The sequence below is a fragment of the Panthera tigris genome, chromosome B1 (genome assembly GCF_018350195.1).
Source record: "Panthera tigris isolate Pti1 chromosome B1, P.tigris_Pti1_mat1.1, whole genome shotgun sequence".
NCBI classification, from domain to species: domain Eukaryota; kingdom Metazoa; phylum Chordata; class Mammalia; order Carnivora; family Felidae; genus Panthera; species Panthera tigris.
The window spans coordinates 137,385,893-137,400,441 of NC_056663.1; the positions used below are offsets into that span (position 1 = coordinate 137,385,893).

The 14,549-nt window shown below is 38.3% G+C and overlaps 1 protein-coding gene across 4 annotated transcripts in view; it reads left to right on the plus strand.

The window, feature by feature from the left end:
• RASGEF1B (RasGEF domain family member 1B) overlaps positions 1-14,549 on the plus strand; it is a 648,732-nt gene that overhangs the window by 20,737 nt on the left and 613,446 nt on the right. For 2 of the 4 annotated variants that reach the window (XM_042984295.1, XM_042984299.1), the window contains exon 2: positions 8,630-8,791. The exons of the other annotated variants lie outside the window; for them this stretch is intronic. The gene's annotated coding sequence lies outside the window, so the exon portion shown is untranslated. The remainder of the gene's footprint in view (positions 1-8,629; positions 8,792-14,549) is intronic. 4 annotated transcript variants of the gene reach the window in all.

The following is a 14,549-nucleotide window of genomic DNA, read 5'->3' on the forward strand; positions in this document are numbered from 1 at the left end:
CCTTCTGGAAACTTGGGAGGTAGGGAGATGAATTGCATATAGAAGGAATATGGGCTTTGGAGTTAGGCTGCCTTTGGTTTGAATTTGGTTCTGTCATTTATCAGTTCTGTAATTGTGAGCAAGTCCTCCTTGGAAATTTAGAGATTTTTACCTTTTACTGTAATAAAGATGGAAAGAGATAACATATGTAAAGCAGCTAGCACAGTGCCTGACACGAATAAGAGCTCAGTTTCCATGGTAGCTGATACTAGGTGGAGTCACTTAATTTTCCCAGTAAGTATCCTGGTTGTGAACAATTTTCCAGTATGGAATTAAAAACCATATCACCGGCCTTCTGTGTGTTTGAAACATAGGTATCTCCTACATCACATATCTGTCTAAAAAAAGAAATCCATCCACCTTCTATCCATGTTAATTTCATCCATGCTTGGCAATACCATGCTGCTTTGTGCTTTTTCTCTTTTTCCATGAGTTGGCATTTTTTTAGACTTTACATTTTGTCTCATTTTGACAAAATGCTGGAATAACCTGCAAGTCGTGGTAGAAGTTTCACTCATCTGAACAGTGATGGATCATCTTTTCTAGGAAGCCATCAATCAACAGCAGCTAACAAGAATATGGAGTGGGGCAGGAGTGGGAGGGGGCCTGAAGGTCACTTTACTTGGTTCACTGACTACTTGCCAGGAACCCTTTTGATTGATGTTGTGGAAATTTCTGCTGATAGCATCACTATTTCAGGACAGCGTTGACTTGCTTTCCCTGAGCGGATTTCTGATTTTAGTTGAGAATCAGCATTCTAAACTTTTGAAATTTCATGCAGACAGCAGCATTAATTGAGCACCCACTGAATACTGAGCACTGTGCAACGGAGTTAAAAGTCAGTAGAAGGCCCAGTGGTGGCCTGTCCCAGGCTGGGTGTCTGGGTTAGGCCCGGCTACACTCTGGGGACATGGGCCTGACTGGTCCACTTAGAGAGCCAAGGAAGGTGGGCTGGTCAGTGCTCAACTACCAAGGAGTGTTGGTTCACTGAGGGAAGAGTCATTACGGGGAAACCGAGTTAGGGAGCAGGAGTGAAGTTGGGATTCTCTTTTGGAGAACAGAGAATGAAATTTGGTGCTGTGGCCAACAGAGCAAGAAGAGGCAGTCCTGTAGTCCTAAAGCCTTGGTTGAAAGCTGTAGAGGCTGAGCAGATGGTGGGGCAGGAGTTAGGCCAAGGTCAGAGGCAAATAGCCAGCATTTCTCTTGAGAGATGGGTTGTGCTGACAGAGTGTGGGGTATAGTGCACATTTTTCAAAGGGCAGTCCTAGACATCTCCAGGAGTCAACCACTGAGCAGTGGCCCCTCATCTTAAAGGGACCCTATCCTCAGGTCAAAGAGATTCTGTGCCTGTAGCTAATAGGCTCAGCACTCTATAAGCAAAACTGCTGTACAAGGCAGGGACAGAATTATACATATATATATATATATATATATATATATATATATATATATACATACCCACACACAGCAGGGACAGATCTATATGTATGATTCTGTCCCTGCTGTGTACAGCAGTATATATATATATATATATATATATATATATATATATATATACATACACACACACACACACATATATATACGTGTGTATATATGTATATATACACATATATATATATGTGTATATATACATATATATATATATATATATATATATAGAGAGAGAGAGAGAGAGAGAGAGAGAGATAGAGAGAATGAAAATGAACAGAGGAGGAGGGGCAGAGAGAGGGAGAGAAAGAATCCCAGTCAGGCTCTGCGTTGTCAGTGCAGAGCCCAATGCAGGGCTCGACCCATGAACTGTGAGATCATGACCTGAGCCGAAATCAAGACTCACTTAACCTACTAAGCCACCCAGGCGCCCTGGAGGACAGAATCATATTAATAATTGCATCTATATTTAATGCTTCACAGTGTTATCTCTTGTTTTACCACACAAGTATAGATGCTGTCCTTTTCCTATGAAGAGGATTCTAATGGCTTCCCATTAACTCTTGTCCTTGGCATTGTTTTCCCTAAAGTGTTTATGGACTTGGGTTGATTAGACCCACTTCTGAGGAGTCAGGAGTTAGAATTGTCAGAGTGAAACCATGTATTGTCTACATACACACTTCTGTGGTATGCACACACACTCACTTATTCAACTGAACATTCTTATTGTGCATCCATTAGGTAGCAGGCACTGCTTTGGTGCTATAGACGTACAAATATTTCTATGTAAAGGATATATCTATATGTTTATTATGCCATACTATCACCTCTTATCCAGAGGTCAGACTGGTGGCAGCCTCAACCATTCAGAATGTAAGTTGGAAAAAGGCAACAAGAGAGGCTTGAAGCTGCAAACTGCTGAGGACTTGATTCCTTAGGAAAGACAGAATTGCCCTCAGGCAGTGGCTCAGAACAACTACGTGTGTAAGGCAGCAGATGATAGCGGCAGGACTCACTGACCTCATGAGAAATGATAGCTGACAGCAGCGGGAGGAGACGGAAGAACTCTCGAGAGCAGAAGCATTTCTTTTGAATTCTCCCTTGTTCTTCGGCACAGTGGTCTGAGGCCATTAGGAGTAAGCAACCACAAGGACCACAAGAAACTTTTGAGCGCATTACTGCATTAAATAGCCCCACACTTGATGTTCGTAATGGTACTAGTTCATATTTGCGTAGCTTTTTTTTTTTTTTAACACTATTCTTTACATTACATGGTCTTATTGAGTCAAAGGCAACCCCCCTATGGCAGCATGTATGAGAATCACCCAGAGGGTTTGTTAGAATAGGTTGCTAGAGCCCAGCCCTAGAGTTTCTGATTCAGTAGGTCTGGGGTGGGGCCCCCAAATCTGCCTAACAAATTCCCGTATGTTGATGATATTGCTGGTTCAGGGCCATCATCCTATGGGGGGGTATGTTTGGCCTCTTGTATTACTATTGTCTCTATTTTCCAAGGAGAGGAAATAGGGTTTCAGAGAAGCCAAGTACTTAACCAAGGCCACAAAGGTGGCAGAGTTTAAGTGTTCTGAGAATAAGTGTTTTTTGAACTATGTGCTGTTGTCTCAGATTTTTTTCCTTAAGAATTAAGAGAAGGTTTAGTACGTTTTAGATTTTCATCAAAATGCTTAGAATTAAAAACATTGCTATTCTGGCTATTATCAAAAAGACAAGAATAGGTACTGGTGAATATGTGGAGAAAAGAGAACCTTGGTGCCCTGTTGGTAGGGATGTAAATTAGTACAGCCATTGTGGAAAACTGTGGAAGTTCCTCAAAAGATTTAAAATAGAACTACTTGGTGATCCAGCAGTCCCACTTCTGGGTATGTACCCAAAGGAAATAAAATCAGGATCTCCAAGATATATCTACACCCCCATATTCATTGCAGCATTATTCACAATAGCCAAGCGATGGAAACAATCTAAGTGTCTATCATTGAATTAATGGATAAAGAAGATGTGAGATGTGAGATTATGTATTTACATATATATTACATTTATACTGTATTATATGAGAGGAGATCTTAAATGTTCTCAACACACACGCACCCATACACACACAGATAATTGTGTGAGATGATGGATGTGTTAACTAACATTATTGTGGTAAGCATTTCACAATATATAAGGATCAAATCATCATGTTGTGTACCTTAATCTATATAATGTTACATGCTAGTTATATCTCAATAAAGCTGGGGGAAACATTGCCATTGTAGTTTATCATAAAGTTTATGTATTATGGCATATATTCTTCCTTGACAGTGTTACATGGGCTTTTTGGTATGTCCAGCCTCCATTCCACTTAGGACATTTTAAGCTTTGTTTATTTATTTTTGAGAGACAGAGAAACAGAGAGAGAGGGAAAGAGAGAATTCCAATAAGGCTCTGAGCTATCAGTGCAGAGCCTGATGCGGGGCTTGATCTCATGAACCGTGAGATGATGACCTGAGCCGAAATCAAGAATCTGATGCTCAACCAACTGAGCCACCCAGGTGCCCTACATTTAGAATATTTAAATAAATGCTAAGAAATTAGGATGAGTGGATAAAAAAGGAATACAAGGAAGTGGGTTTTGGATTGACTGGGGCAGGTGCAAATCCTTTGGAAAAGAACCATGAAAGAGTGGGAAAGCATGAGATTTCATAGATGAGAAGGAAGCTGGTATTTTGGGAACATTTCCCTGTGAAATTAATCTGCATTGCTTGTATTGACTTTGACTTGATGTTGCTTTTCTCTGCAATGGTCTCTTCTAACTGAACAAGCATTCTACTTCCAGGCTTGGAATGTCTAAAAAAAATCTATTCTGTTCATATATATGTGCCCATTTTCCGTCTCTGTAAGTGATTTTCTGTGAGCCTCTTTGTCCTAGCGCCTTACTGAATCAATTACAGAATTATGATGAAGCCTCCTAAGAAAGAATGTCTAAAGCCATCTAAGGTAAAATTCTGGGATTCCCCCATGTCCTTTCATTTCAAGACTATAATGCAGAGAAATGACATTAGTTTCTTAGGCTATAACCAGGTTGTATCAGCCGGATTCAGTCAGGAAAACAAAGCCACTGTAGGTATTTAAAACGTTAATACAGAGATTTAGAAGAGATTTAATACATGATGGTGCTTATGAAGCCATGGGAAAAGCTGGAGGAGTGGGAATCGTGGATACTACCACCAGCTCCAGGTTTACTGCCACGAGGAAGTGTAGAGCCACTTCTGCCCAGAATCACTCCCACCCACTTCAGAAAAGGTGGCCCCACAGCTTCTCTCAGCAGCGAGTGGCTAAAATGACAGGAAAGCAAAGAGGCTGTTGGAAAGGCATATCCGGGAAACTCACACATCCATCTGCCAATGCTGCCAGAGAAGGAGGATTGTCTGCATCCTCTCTTCCACCTTTCGAATCTTGCAGAGGTGCAATCTCTTCAGATTTAACTTGTTTAACAGGATCCACTTTGGAAAGTAAGGTTTGTGTCACACACAGATGTGGCTGTGGTCTCTTCCTCAAATTACCAACTAGGGGTGGATCCATGGAGTCTCTCTGGAAGTATACGTCCTCACATCTCAACGTTTTTTTTTTTTTTTTTTAATTTATTTTTGGGACAGAGAGAGACAGAGCATGAACGGGGGAGGGGCAGAGAGAGAGGGAGACACAGAATCGGAAACAGGCTCCAGGCTCCGAGCCATCAGCCCAGAGCCTGACGCGGGGCTCGAACTCACAGACCGCGAGATCGTGACCTGGCTGAAGTCGGACGCTTAACCGACTGCGCCACCCAGGCGCCCCTCACATCTCATTACCAAACCTCTAAGCCGTGAAGTCTCACTGCATCCACAGAGTCTGGATTTGATTTTGCCTGACAGGTATTAATGACTTATTATTGATTACATTTTTATTTATAGTAAAACCTTAATTCATGGGAATCTTGCTAAAGCACAAACTTCCATTAATTATATTTTTCTCTCTCTGCATGATTAGAAAAGAAGTTTTACCACTAGAAAAGCTTCAATGAAAAGTTTTTATTTTTATCCAAAAAATCAAAAAACATACCTAATTAATATATAACCATTGTATAAAACAGGGGAAAATATAATATTTTAAAATATATAAGTAAGTATATATTTGTTTAATATCTTTTTATTAGAAATTTAGTAGGTTCCAGTTTTTGTTTTTGACTTTAATTACCAATGGTGATATAAATACTCTGATACATGCATCCTACAACAAGCAATATCCTTAGATAAATTGCTAGAAGTAGATATTTTAGTACCTAAAATAATGTACTTTTTGGAGATACTTGAAGTTATAAATTAACTTTCATAAAGATTAGGACACTTTTAATCTCTTACCAGATGTGAATGGCAGTTCCCAATCTTCTGAACCCTCACCAACATTGGTTCTTATCATATTTAGAAAAGCTGTGCTGGGGTACCTGGGTGACTCAGTTGCTTGAGTGACTGACTCTTGGTTTCAGCTCCCATCATGATCCCAGCATCATGGAATCGAGCCCTGTGTCTGGCTCTGAGCTGAGTGTGGAGCCTGCTTAAGATTCTCTCTCTCACCCTCTGCCCTTCTTCCCTGCTCACGCTCTCTCTTTCTAAAAAAAAAAAAAACAATAATAATAATTTCTAAAAATGCTAACTTGATAGTTAAAAATTGTATTTAATTGTCTTAATTTGATTTTCCATGATGACTTAGAGAGGTTGAACCTTTGTTCATATGTTGTCAACTATTTACACATACTCTCCTGATGAAGTCACACCTTTAGCCTATTTTCTTTTCTGTTGGGTTGTTAGACTTTAAAAGTTGATTTGCAGTAGCTCTTTATATATTAAGGGTAAAATCACTTCTCTCTTATATATGTCAGAAATATTTGTCTCAAACTGCTGTTTGCCTTTTTGTTTTTCATCTTTTATAAAGCCTAAAGAGTTTAAAATTTTTATTTCATCAAAATTTCAATCCTTTTTAAAATGTTGTTTGCTCTTGAGGGCATGCTTAGAAAGTCTCATCTAATATTATATAAATATTCCATTATTTTTCCCCACACTTTTATTTTATTTAAAAAATTTTTTTTCAATGTTTATTTTTGAGAGACAGAGAGAAACAGAGCTTGAGTAGGGAAGGAACAGAGAGAGAGAGGGAGACACAGAAGCCAACTTCAGGCTCTGAGCTGTCAGCACAGAGCCCAATGTGGGGCTCAAACCCACAAACCGTGAGATCATGACCTGAGCTGAAGTCGACAGACTGAGCCACCCAGGCACTCCAATTTTCCCGCGCTTTTAAAGTTTCATTTTAAGTGTTTACACTTTAGTTCCATTAGGAATTTCATTTTGTGGAAAGATGAAACCTGGAGTGATATTCAAAATATTTAACAATGAGCATGCTATGGGTGCTGACCAATCCGAGTGAATGCCAGCCTTAAAAACTGAGTATAGCCACATTGGTTATTCTTGTTGAATATTGGACCTGGATGAAATAGATTTTTTTTCCTCATATGGTCAGATTACCCTGACATATATCATATCTTTTCCTCATTGATTTAAAATGCCTTCTTTATCCTATATTTGGACTCTTTCTGAGCTTCACTATGGACTTCCAATGAAATGACTGCCTAATTCTACCTATTCCTAGTAAGGGAGTAAATTCAACACTGTTTTGATTACTGTAGCTTCAGAAAACATTTGGCTATCTCATAGAACAATTCTTTAAAAATCTTTTCAAATCACTGTGACTGACAAGTAGGGAAAGGTGTCACCACACTGACACCTGATCACCAGGAGACAATAGGGCTGCTGTTACTCAGTGGAGGCAAGGAAGGATGTTTCACTCTCAAGTGTTCCATTGGGACATCTTTTGATGCTCTTATCCCCAATTAAAAAAAATTATACTAAAGAAAAAACATGTATGGGGAAATCTAAAATGTATATTGTAGTAAAAATAGATCAGATTTACCTAGTTTCAGACCAGAGTGCTATGCCAGTCTCCTCAAAGCAGAGGCATATGAGGGAATAATTCAGAAATGCTGGAAAAATTAGAATTATTTCAGAAAATAGCGTTAGGAGAAATTCCATAAGATTTCTAGTTTTGAGTTGTAGCTCTTATGTAATTTTCTTTAGGAGATTATTTCTAATATTTCAATCATTCTTAATAATGGGAACGTTTTGTTGGTTTTCCATTTTCCTCTTTTGGGTTACTGCTATTTTTCTTGATTCATTTCCCTTTTAATTATATTAAATAATTTCGCTTATTTCCTTTTAAAAGTTATTTTGTTTTCTCCATTTCTTAGATACTACCTAGTTATTTCCTGAGTGTATGTGTGCTTCATGCCTACATGTTTTTATATGTGCTGCGTTAGTAACGATAGTACTGCTTGTCATTTTCTTGAGATGTCTCATTACTTTCTTTGGTCAGTAAAGCTTAATGCACATGTGAGATTAGTTATTGAAGTAATAATTAAGAACTAATGTGATTGTTATTTCTGTGATGAATGTAAATAATATGTATCTCAGCTTGGATGTAATGTTATGTAACTTTTGTTTGATAAAATATAATCTCTGGGGGCACCTGGGTGGCTCAGTCGGTTAAGCGTCCGATTTCTGCTTAGGTCATGATCTCACGGTTTGAGAGTTTAAGTCCTGCATCAGGCTGTCTGCTGGCAGTACAGAACCCGCTTCAGGTCCTCTGTCTCCCTCTATCTCTGTTCCTTCACTACTTGTGCTCTCTCTCTCAAAAATAAGTAAATATTAATATATATATATATATATAATGTCTGTAATACATTATTGTTCACATATTTCATTGATGGTCATTCAGTAATTTTTCAAGTTAATTTTGACAGGGTCACATTTCACATATTATTGAATAATCTATATAATGAGCTTCTTTATTTGGAGAAGACAACATTATTTTACAGTTTTATGGAAAATATTATGATGAGACTTAGCAGCAGTTCAATTATATTAACAAATATTACTGAAGTTGGTACTTCTGGGTTGTGGGAAGTTTTGTTTATCTGTGTTTGCTTACCTGTGTTTAAAAATTTATTTTTTAATAACCACCTACTGCCTTGTTTAAAAAAATAATATTTTAAACATTGTGTTTTTTTTTTCAACAGAGCTCAGAGGGTGCCCACAATAAAAGAGATAAAGAAGGGAGTGTGGAGTACAAGATTGTAGTTTGCAGTTTGCAATTCTGCTCCTTCCCTGATTCTTAAGGGAGCTGAGCAAAAGTAATTTTTATGTTCTTCACATTTTCTAGGAATGCATTATTTAAGCAGGTGAATAATATTTAAATTTTTAATATTTATGACCTTTTATATGAAAAAGAAATGTGAGTGCTGGAGACTTTCTACTTGCAAAAAGTCTTTTCGGTTTTTCCATTTATGTTTGCAATCTGAAATGAATATACTAAGCATCCATATAAGTTTGCTAGAGTTGCCAGAATGAATACACAGACCAGAGGGTTCAAACAACAAATTTATCTTCTCACAGTTCTGGAGGCTACAAGTCAGAGATCACGGTTGTGATCAGCAGAGTTGTATCCTTCTGAAGACCATCTTCCTGTGTCTTCACATGTTTTTCCCTTTGTCCAAATGTCCTCTTCTCAGAAGGACACTAGTCATATTGGATTAGGGCCCACCCTAAGGAATCATTTTAACTGAATTGCCTTTGTAACGGTCCTCTCAATATGAAGTCACGTTCTGCGATACAGAGGGTTCTTCAACATATTAGTTTTTGCGGGGGACACAATTCAGTCCATAAGGACAAAAATGTGCCTATCTATTCAGATGCTCTTTGGTTCTATAACCACACAGTGGCTCATGTTAATGGTATTTAACTTTTGAGTTTTTTTTTTTTTTTAACTTCTCTGAGTTAAGGACTCCTTTGAGAATGAAAACCAGGGCCCCTCTACCCAGAGAAATGCATATACACACTCAATTTCACATCAACCACCTCCTCACCCTACCTATGGCCCCCTAGGTCCAGATGCTATTAAAACTATGAAGCCAGGGAATTCAGTGATCAAATCCATCAGAAAAGTTGTCTGAAGGTCACAAAACTTAGGAAGGTTCACCAGTACTAATTACAATTTTAGATCTTTCACCTAAATGTTTATAGTCCGTTGGCTATAAACTTGACAATTCAGGGAACTGAAAGTAGCTCCATAAAATCCTCACTGTAGCAAAATCAGCTCCCAAGTGGACGCTGAGAGGTCTCCTGAGTAACTGGGGCAGTTCTCTTCATTTCCAAAGAGGTCTCCTGATACCAGATTTTAAGCGCAGATCCTCAGTAAGGGAAGCCAGGCCTGCTTTTAAGCAGTCCCTGGGTGTGGGCTCCCCTGCCTCCGTGGGGTGCTTCCTGCAGAGGTATGGTCTGGTTTTGGCTAATCAGTGGATAGGAGGATAGTAGACTTATTGGGTTGATTTTCTCCTTGGGGACTTTTCCCATCTAGAACCTGAACTTCTCTGGAACTCGAGACTCTAAAGGAACTTAATATTACTCGAGGCTGAGTCAGAAGTCCAAGAGCTAGGCCTCTAACCAGTCCCTAAAAATGACAAGGATTATGTACCTTTGGTAGTGTTATCATTTGTGAATAAAGAAAAGGGAAAAAACCAAGCCAGCATTTATAGAAATGAGTTCTATGCCAGTGTATAGACCTTTCTATAGAATGCATGGACTTGAATAAATGCTTAGACCCCTTGCAGAGAATATTTTAACAATTCTGTTTTTTTCTGGTACATTATATAAATGTATCAGTCTGAGGCCAGTTACTAGCTTTTATGTTGTTAGCATGGCACTTTGTCATGGTTTGTGTCAGGAAGGAAATTGGTATTTGGGTTCATTCTGTTTCTGAAACATTAAGTAGTTCTTTCTAGCTTTTGTTTTGCAGTTCATTTAAATTTGATTTAAGTCCATTATCAAAACAAAATTCAAAATGCTTATTCAAGAATACTGTGAAAGTGAGAATCACATAAAATTCCATATTATATAGCTACACTAAAAGTCTGTACACAAGCCAAAAATATAGTGAAGGAAAAAAACTTACTTATCTACCAAAAATTCTTTAATTATAAAATTTTAATGTTTCTCTAGTTTCTCATAAGTGCATTTTATTTTCTTTGTCCTTTTGTTCATTTGCAAAATTATGCAGTTTTGAAACTATATTGTTACAAATATATTTTTATTGGAAATTAACTGACATACTAAAGATTGTTAACAAAATCTAATTTTGCTTAAAATACTGATTCAGTAATATGAAATAAACCTATGAATATATAAAACAAACTTGTATATTTATTATTTATTTATTTATATATTTATATATTGATTGATTGATTGATTTTTGAGAGAGGAGAGAGAGAGAGAGAGAGAGAACCTGCATGGGCAGGTAGGGGCAGAGGGAGACAGAGAGAGAGAATCTTAAGCAGGCTCCATGCTCAGCACAGAGCCCTGATGTAGGGCTTGATGTCATGACCCTGAGATCATACCCTGAGTAGAAATCAAAAGCTGGACGCCTAACTGACTGAGCCACCCAGGCACTTCCTATTTATTATTTTTTTAAAAAACAAACTTGTTTAAGAAGGAAATTTAGAGATCCTGTATTTGGATGAATTAAAACAACATCAGTATTAATATTTTAATTTCCTTTCCCAAATATGAAAACTCTTTTGATGTACCATTTAGTTTTATGTCACTTTATTGACCTTTAGTTGTCTGTACTACATAAGTAAGAAAAATCATGAATATACAAAACTAATGTTTTTTTTTTCAAAAAGACTCAAGGAAAGGTTTATGGGTTAGATATTATTTGAAATAAATCTCAAAACAGATACTCAAAAATGGTTCAAATTACTTGTAAACAATGATCAACTTTTAACCTTAGTAATGGTGATAGTATTTACAGTTTTGGCTACAGATGGCAAGAATTCCTTATAAATACCTTTTTTTTTTTCCCCAACTCAGATTTTATTCAGATTTCATCAGCTTTTTCACACATGTTCTTTTTTTGTTGTTGTTCCAGGAGCCAGTTCAAGATACCATATTGTATTCATTTTATTGTATCAAATGGTTTCTGTTGTTCCTATATTTTATAATAATTTCTGAAGAGTAGAAATTCTGTGTGTATGTGTTTATGTATTTTTCTTGTCCTCTGTGGCAGAATGGCAGAAGCAATCTTATGTGATTTGGAATCAAATTGACCTGAGTTTTAGTCCTAATTTCCTACTTAATTCTGGGGCATTGGTGGAGTCACCTAAACTCTCTAAATTTCATCCATAAAATAGAAATAATAATAACAATAATACCTGTCTCAGTGAGCTGGTGAGACTAAATGTGAATATACAATGAACTATAGCAGCAATTGTTGGTAGTATTATTACTTACTGTCTAATAAAGATACTAAAGAAAGAATTATCTGGAGAGCAGATGGTCAAAGATGATTTTTAAAAATGCGAGGAGGGGGAGTGACACAGAAAATCACAACTTGACAAAGTCTGAAATAATCAGCAATCAATTGTTCAGTAGAATTAAGAAGCTTTCCTATTTCTTGCCAGCATATTTATATCAAATGTGTAACAGGGGGCCAGTTTTATTACTTGGCATGTTCCTGGCCATTTGTAAGGAAAATGTTCAGCAGCTGTTGATCTGGGAGGCAGATGGATGGATGACATTTATGAATTATAGTTTTTAGATGGAGAAACTGAGGCACCAAGTGGTTAATTGTTTTCCCCAACCTTCCGCATCTATGAAACATCAAATCTGAAAGTATGGTTCATGAATATCTCCTGCCTTCCAGCTATGTGCTGCAGAAAGAAATTGCCAATGGATGAGATGGTAAAAATGGGGGGCTTTCTCTCAGGGAGGCCAGCTGAAGAGTCGTGCTTTTGTGTCTGGTACAGATGGCCAACTGGTAGTGCTTACCAGGGCTTCCCTCCCCTGCAGCCACCCACCCTCAAGTGACAGCTTTTTGCATCTTCTTGTCTAATTAAACCACCAACAGAGAATGCCAGTTATCTGCTTGCGTGACACTTCTGAATATTAAGTAGCATTTGTAATTAATTATTTTTTGAAAGGCTTGATCCTCTATAATTAAATAAATCTTTGCAAATTAATAATAGGGTAGCATGGTATGTGGACTGAAAACACCGTGAGCAACAACTTGGCAGTGAGGGAAGAACTTTGCATCTAATACGGTGTGTCTATTGATGAATCCTTGATAATCTGAATGCTCCTGGACTAACATCATGATGTGTTTCTTCTTTTCTCCATATTCTCGTGCACCCAAGTGGAACCAATTGTTTCTGCACAGGGTAAGATATAAAAATGCAGATTCGCTTAAATAACTTATTGCCCAACAAGGCAGTCTGTGTTGTACACGAAAATATGCCGCAAGCAGCTGTCTGCCTCATATCGCCCTCTGGGTTATGATTGTGGTGCTGTTTAGTAACTTTTGTGTCTTTTTGTGCTGGTGGCAACATTGAGACCTGATAACGGATGCTGGCAAGATCTTGAAAGCCAAGGCATGGAAAGAATGCTTTTAATCAGACGGTCATATTCTTCCATGATGAGCTTGTGGGGTGTGACAGAGCTGGCCCACCCCAATGGACAATCCAATATGCCACGCTGTCTAGATGGGGACAATCCGATATGCCCCCACTGCTATTTTGCCCTGGAGAGGCTGGGCAGCTGGGGAAGCAGGAGACCCATTGCTGGGATGTATCCTGCCTCCAGGGCCTGGCATCACAATTTTGCTTATTTGGTGGAGGCTGTTTAAGTCTGTGGGGGTCTAGGTTGTTGGCTGCCAAAGCTGGATTGGACAGGTGTTTAGCCAGGAGCGGTAGACGGGGAGGATGATGGGTGGAGTCAGGTGAGCGAAAATGGTCCTGCTCTTTCCTTTCACTGCATCCCATTCCCTTTCCTTCCTCCTCCTTTCCCTATCTCTGTCTTTCCCATTGTCCCCTTGTCTGCTTGTGCATTTTTGTTGTAGTTGTTGGTGTGAGTATTGCCTTGCTTAGATTGCAGCTGTGAGAGTAACAGGATCATGCCTCAGCATTATAACATTTCAGATCTGGGAGGTTGTCTTCGGGGTTCTGGACCAGCCACAGAGAGTCGTGAATCTTAAAGATTCTGGAAGGATTTCAGGGTTTCTCCTAGGGGCTTGACTTTTTGTTACATGAATCTAGGAGTGCTATATGGCTTAGATGTAAGGGTGATGGTTCTAATGATAATTATTATCATAATAATTAATATGCATTGTATAATGCATACTCCGTATACCTTGTCTTTTGACATTTTAGTTAATTTTTTAATAGGTAACATGTCTTCATGATTCACAATGAAAAAATTAAAAGAGATACTTAGTAAAAATGTACACTCTCCCCTCCACTGAGTTATCACCTGCCAAAGAAATAAATATTATCCATTTATTATATATCCTCTCTGAGGTTTTTATGCATAAGAAGGAAAATAGGAACACATATATTTCCCCCCATTTCATGGCACAAGCAGTGACACATTATACATTGTTCTGTACTTCATGTGTTGTTTTTATTCAATCCTCACAGCAGTCCTATGTGGAATGAGCTGGTTGTTATTACCTGATTTTACAATTAGAATTCAGCTGTAGCTGCGTAACTTGCTTAGGGGCAACATAGCAGGGTGGTGGAGCCAGGATAACCCTGACTGTCCAGCTTGATCAGCTGTGATCTTGATCGTTAGGCTGCCCTGCCCTGCTGCTGTGGACTCTCCACACTTCCTGCTGATTTGCACAGGCTCCCTGGGGGCTCAGTGTGGTGCTGCCTCCGACCCACAGACTCCAGGCAACAGTTAGGGAACTTACTCAGCTCTGCATCCATTGGCATTTCTTTTTCTTTCTTTCTTTTTTTTCATGAAGTAATGATTTCTAAAAAATTGCATTCAAATATATATAATGCATAAATATATCATCTTAACTATTTCTGAGTATATACGTCGGTGACATTAAGTACATTGACATTATAGTGAAGCCAGTCTCCAGAATTTTAAGCTGAAGCTTTA